Consider the following 7500-nt stretch of genomic DNA (forward strand, 5'->3'; position numbering starts at 1 on the left):
CCTCAGTCAGCGAACAAAAATGCTGATCCTCAATCATGATCCCCCTTGACTTGTTGACCCCGGCGGTTCTGACATGTTAGGCTCTTGCGATCCCCAAAGAAACAGAGATGTTTTTTGACAGTGTCGAAAGCTCTTTGTCTACCAGCGTCAGAGCAGTTTTTGCCATGTGTGTGTGTGTGTGTGTGTGTGTGTGTGTGTGTGTGTGTGTGTGTGTGTGTGTGTGTGTGTGTGTGTGTGTGTGTGTGTGTGTGTGTGTGTAGAGGGCTATGACTCATCCCTCCTCCATGGTTTGGGTGACCTAAATTATGTCCTGCCAGTTTTTGTGGGCCACGCAGCATGAGAGTTGAGCTGCATCACACACACTCATGTGCACACACACACACTCATGTGCACACACACACACACACACTCATGCGCACACACCACACACACACACACACACACACACACTCATGCGCACACACACACACACACACACACACATACACTCATGTGCGCACACACACACACTCATGTGCGCGCGCACACACACACATACATAGACATACATACAAATCTACACATCCACACACATATGTACACACACATACAGTGTCCACAAACACAAGCACGCACCTTCCCACCCTGACAAGCGCATGCGCTCACACACACACACACACACACACACACACACTCCCACACACACAGGCAAATGAGCTGAAAAGAGCAAGGTCTTCAATTTGTGCTCATAATTACGAGGAATGATGGATCCATCACGCTGCAGCCTGCAGGGCCCCTCACAAATCTCTCCTCCGACACACACACACACACACACACACACACACACACAGGCAGGCTGCAGGGTCCCTCACAAATCTCTCCTCCGACTGTCAAAGCAGCAGGTGCTTCCATCCCTCTGACTTCCCATCACTGACTCACTCTCGCACTAACTCATCCTAATACACACACACACACACACACACACACATGTGCGCGCACACACTCACACTAACTCATCCTAACACACACACACACACACACACACACACACAATCATGTGCGCGCACACACTCACACTAACTCATCCTAACACACACACACACACACTCATGTGCGCGCACACACTCACACTAACTCATCCTAATACACACACACACACACTCATGTGCGCGCACACACTCACACTAACTCATCCTAACACACACACACACACACACACACTCATGTGCGCGTACACACTCACACTAACTCATCCTAACACACACACACACACACACACACTCACACTAGCTCATCCTAATATTAAAGCCACCCTGAATCTTAAAAACTGCTGGTGTACAGCACTGTTTCAACCATAACCAGCCCCCAGAGGTAGCCTAACTAAGAATGGAGGTTTTTAAATGTACCACACTACGTAGTGTGTAGTTGGTCTTTAAAAATGTCTAACCATATAAAAGGCTGCATTTGTTTTTGAAAAAGTACGTTTCAGCTCTAAAGGCAGTGTTTTATTTTTTTGGGAGAAAGGACGTGCTTTGAAAAAATGAGACCTAGTTTCCCAGTTTCCTAGTTCCACGTGCGTAAGGAACCTTAAAACACTGCAACCAGTTCCTATAACGGAACACTTCAGACTGGGAAACATTTTGGGAGCCAACCAACAACTAGGTCCAACTCCTCAAGTGGCGAAACAAGAGGGGGGAGATGGAATTACAGGAATAAATAAATAATCCCCACTCCGCATGTGCCGCTATTTTAAGGCCGTGTGAATGTCTATGTGTGTGTGTGTGTGTGTGTGTGTGTGTGTGTGTGTGTGTGATGCCGCTCGCACACAGTCTGAGGAAGGTTTCACATGCCACTCGGCGTCCATTAACAATTTAGGGAGGAGATGCAGAAGTAGGCCACAGACGACGCGAGTGAGAGTGAGAGTGAGAGCACGGGCGAGAGGGGCGAGGCAAGAGGCGCCGGGGCTTTCATCATATCCATTCCGTCTCAAAGAGGGGTCGGAGGAGGAGTGACAAACACCCACCCACACACACACACACACACACACACACACACACACACACACACACACACACACACACACACACACACACAGAGACACACTCACACGTCTCATAGAGGAGTTGAAGAACTAGGGGGTGTTTTTTTATACGCTGCCCCCAGGCCGGCTGGGAAGAACTCCTAATCGGCCTCTAGTCGAAAGGCAGTAGGGTAGAGAGAACATCTGCTCACGCCTCAACACATGCCTCTCAACTGAAGACGAACGCACATCAAACGATTCACAGTGCGACAGTACGGCAAAGACAAATAGCGGCCTCATGGAAAAAGTCAATTCTCTGCAGTCGTAACAACATGGATGCCAGCGTGCCACATGAAGGCTGTAATTGGTCCCCTTCAGCTTTCCACTCTAAATGCCCTTTCTCTTATTTAAATCTTTGATGAACGTCAACTATGGACGCACATTGAACACAACATGCTGTGCAAGGCTTCCGTCGACTCAGTCTGGCATGAATAGATGATGTATCGCTCATGACACCATGTACCCCTTAAGGGAAAGAAACAGACAGATAGAGAAGAAGAGCATACATGTACGTGCCTCTTCTTTGAGTGACAGACACAAACTCTCCATCTGTAAAAAGGGATGATGTAATCCGAAAGACGGAGCAGCACATATCGGCAGAGAAGGTTACAGCACACCTAGGGCTGGGGATCATTCAACCGCGGATTTTCACTGTCCGTTAGTGTTATTTTTCGAAAGTTTTATTTTTCCACTATTTCTCTAGGGCTAAAACCTGACATCCCCTTTTAGAATTCAACATCGAGACCGTTGTGCTTCAAGGCCTGTGAGAATGTAGGGGGAGCCAAAAAGCAATCACCAAAACAAATAAAACAAACAAACTAACAAAAGAAAACAAATCCAGCAGGCACTGGAAGCCTCGCTCTGCTGGGCAGCAGGTCCGCGCTGCGTTAAGAAAAGCGGACGCTGAGGAGATTGACTGACAGGTATTACTTGTCATCAGAAGCGATGATTTACAAGCAGCCGCCAGCTGCTTCAGGGTAGGCATATTGCTTTGTGACGCTCCAGTGAGTGTGTGTGTGAGTGTGTGTGTGTGTGTGTGAGTGTGTCTGTGTGTGTGTGTGTGTGTGTTTGTGTGTGTGTGTGTGTGTGTGTGTGTGAGTGTGAGTGTGTGTGTGTGTGTGAGTGTGTGTGTGTGTGTGTGTGTGTGTGTGTGTGTGTGTGTGACTGTGTGTGTGTGTGTGTGTGTGTGTGTGTGTGTGTGTGAGTGTGTGTTCGTGTGTGTGTGAAACCCCGCCTGTTTTTCGTCTACTTATGTTCTGTCGCTCATCCTCAGAGATGACTCGCTGTGTCTCTTTTTTAAATTTTTATTTTTTTACGCACTTGAAGCGCCTTTTATTGTTCTGCAAGGGTAAGCAGAAGAGTGAAGCCAGCATGCTGAGACTGCCTTCCACCCCAGTCTGCAGAGGCACACCTCACGGAGCGAATACACATTCAAAACAAGCAGGACGAGCGCTGTTGTCTGGGCCGAACTGGCCCCGAGTTTATAAACGAATACAAAGTTTCTAGAGTGTTCCACTGACCTTCCCCAAGCGGGGTTTCACACACACTCACACTCACTCACACACACACACACAGACACACTCACAGATACACACACACACACACACTCACACACACACACACACACACACACACACACACACACACACACTCACTCACACACTCACACACACACTCACATACACTCTGGAGTCAGCGGGGAGTTCGCGTCCCTGGCCCCGTTACCAGCGGATAACCTGCGGCACGCCTCTCTCCCGCACACACACACACACACACACACGCCTCGTTCCCGCTGCGAGTCACCTCGGCAACGACCCTGCTCTAATTCTCCACGTCCGTCACCATTTCGCCTATTAAATGAGGCAGCTTTCACTTTGCACACGAGAGGAACAGCTGCTCGTCTAGTGGAATGTGATCCAAAACTGTTTTTTTTTTTTTAAAGAAAAGAAAAAAGTGCCATCCAAGCAGCAACTTATAGGTGCTTTAAACATCTTTAAATTAACAGTTTGAACAACCATATGAATGATGTGAAGTGTACTCCGTCATTTATTATGTTATCCATGTCTCACGCAGTCATTGTTTATTATCTCCTATAAACTATTATAAATGTATTATAAGATAATAACTAGTATATGACAGCAGAAAAACTACAAAATAATAAAAATAAAAATACAGACAGGCTGCCATGGTGATAGCTAACTCATGCTAGCCTCTCACCTTCTGACCTTGTTATAATCATCCATCTATTTCAGACCTAATTTCATTTAGCACCTCTCCACTCTGTTCCACATTTGGAAGACTATGAAACACAGGAATGGCGCCACGTTCTGCCTGCCTCTCTCCACGTCCTGTGTGCTGAGCAGCGGCTTCAGCGGCGGCTCTTAGCGGATTCTTTTGAGATTATTTGTTAGCGTATCTTGGGGTTAATTAAACCGTCCGAGTATTTGACAGCTTTGGAGACGGAAAACATGGCATTGAACGGCAGATGTCCACTTGACGTTGGGAGAGATGGCTCAGGGTCTGATGGCTGATGCAATGCAGACTGCTCTCTATCCCTCTCTCTCTCTCTCTCTCTCCCTCTTTCTCTCTCTCCCTCTCTATCCCTCTCTCTGTCTCCCTCTCTCTCTATCCCTCTCTCTTCCACACAATAGGCTCCCTCTTTCTCTCTCTCTCTCTCTCTATCCCTCTCTCTTCCACACAATAGGCTCCCTCTTTCTCTCTCTCTCTCTATCCCTCTCTCTTCCACACAATAGGCTCCCTCTTTCTCTCTCTCTTTTTGCTTTCTCTATCCATGTATCACTCCCCCATAACTCTCTCTCTCCATCTCTCCATTTCTCTCGCTCACTATCACTAAAAACATCACTTTGCTTAAGTTGTCTGCCCATTGAAGGTTTTACGGTCAGATTGATTTTTTATTAGATGGATATCTGACATGTACCTACCCTGCTGGGTCGGGCGAACGTCAAAAAGAGCTGACTGTTCAGAGTCTACTCAGCTGACGCTTACCAATTTATAATCACATTAGTATCCTTGAAGTATCCTTAATTTTTTTTAGTCATTTTCATTTTCTGAGGTGAGTCTTATAGGATAATGACAACATCTTTTTCAGTTGTTGGCTATATATTAAGCCTGTGGCCTGTTCATTTAACCAGTAGCCTGTGGTTTGCTACAGTGAGGAGTGATCTCTGATTAGGCTAAAGGGCAGCTGGTTTATTTAGTTCCAGAGATGAACGGTGGATGGTTTCTGTGGGAGAGGGTTACTCCCTCTAGCGTGTTGTAACTGTGCAGGCCGTTTACATGCACAGAAAGCTCTAGAACACACTAAAGGACAGGGAAAAAGTGGAAAAACATAATAGGTCTTCTTTAAGAGAACACCATTACTATTACCTCAGAAATTGTCTCTAATAGACAATGAAGCAGTAGCAAGCTGACGCAAATCAAGTTGGTTTACCTTCAAAATCCACCGCCTCTTCATGTGCTCATAAATCACCGATAAACGTCCATTAGCCCAGGTGCTAAAGGGCTAACTACTATACCACAGACTACACACGAGATAATATCATCATTGATGATAACTACTGTCAAACAGACGACACACAAGATAATATCATTACCGATGATAACAACTATACCACACACTACACAAGAGATAATATCACCACCGATGATAACTACCGACTACACACAAGATAATATCATCACGATGATAACTTCTGTACCACATATTACACACAAGATAATATCATCACCGATGATAACTACGGACTACACACGAGATAATATCATCACGATGATAACTACAGACTACACACGAGATAATATCATCACGATGATAACTACAGACTACACACGAGATAATATCATCACCGATGATAACTACAGACTACACACGAGATAATATCATCACGATGATAACTACAGACTACACACGAGATAATATCATCACGATGATAACTACAGACTACACACGAGATAATATCATCACGATGATAACTACAGACTACACACGAGATAATATCATCACGATGATAACTACAGACTACACACGAGATAATATCATCACGATGATAACTACAGACTACACACGAGATAATATCATCACGATGATAACTACAGACTACACACGAGATAATATCATCACGATGATAACTACAGACTACACACGAGATAATATCATCACGATGATAACTTCTGTACCACATATTACACACGAGATAATATCATCACGATGATAACTTCTGTACCACATATTACACACGAGATAATATCATCACGATGATAACTACGGACTACACACGAGATAATATCATCACGATGATAACTTCTGTACCACATATTACACACGAGATAATATCATCACGATGATAACTTCTGTACCACATATTACACACGAGATAATATCATCACGATGATAACTTCTGTACCACATATTACACACGAGATAATATCATCACGATGATAACTTCTGTACCACATATTACACACAAGATAATATCATCACGATGATAACTACAGACTACACACGAGATAATATCATCACGATGATAACTACAGACTACACACGAGATAATATCATCACGATGATAACTTCTGTACCACATATTACACACGAGATAATATCATCACGATGATAACTTCTGTACCACATATTACACACAAGATAATATCATCACCGATGATAACTACGGACTACACACGAGATAATATCATCACCAATGATAACTACAGACTACACACGAGATAATATCATCACCGATGATTTCTCCATCTTTGGCATGTCCATTACCAGTCACAAATAAATCATATCTCTGACTAGTATATGTGTGAATATGTCATAAAGGGGTCATATCTTTGACTAGTTTATGTTTGTATTCCCCATAAAAAGGTCTTATCTATGACTAATATATGTGTGCATTTCCCATAATTAAAAGGGTCATATCTCTGACTAGCATAGCATATGTTCCCATAGATGAAAGGCTTCCTCAGAGCAAGTGAATCTGGAACAGATCTGTGGTGCGTTCAAATTCAGTAAATGTTTCGAGGCGAATGTGTTTCCTTTGAACTTTTTACATTTGAAACATTTCTAAACGTTTCCAAATTGTTTGATTTCAACTGTAACCCTAGTCCAGCATCCATGTTTGCTTGCAGAGAAACTAACCCCTCAGACTATTTTTGTGTGTTCATCGAGAACTACCCCCTCAGATAATTTGTGTGTTCATCGAGAACAACCTCCCCCGACCATTTGTGTGTGTTCATCGAGAACAACCTCCTCGGATAATTTGTGTGTGTCCACGAGAACAACCTCCGCAGACCATTTGTGTGTGTTCACAGATGTTCGCAGTGAACCTCTGATTCTGGTCTGCAATGGACCCTTGCTGCTTTGCTATTACTATTGCTCTTAGCTTGACTGTTCTCTCCCTTGTACGTCGCTTCCGACAAAA

At 44.3% G+C, this 7500-nt stretch overlaps 1 protein-coding gene across 1 annotated transcript in view; it reads right to left on the reverse strand.

The window, feature by feature from the left end:
* The window catches only part of LOC308370199 (calmodulin regulator protein PCP4-like), a 56175-nt gene that overhangs the window by 39606 nt on the left and 9069 nt on the right, over positions 1-7500 (reverse strand). The gene's annotated exons all lie outside the window — the stretch shown is intronic.

Source organism: Sprattus sprattus (assembly GCF_963457725.1).
Source record: "Sprattus sprattus genome assembly, chromosome: 9".
Taxonomy (NCBI): domain Eukaryota; kingdom Metazoa; phylum Chordata; class Actinopteri; order Clupeiformes; family Clupeidae; genus Sprattus; species Sprattus sprattus.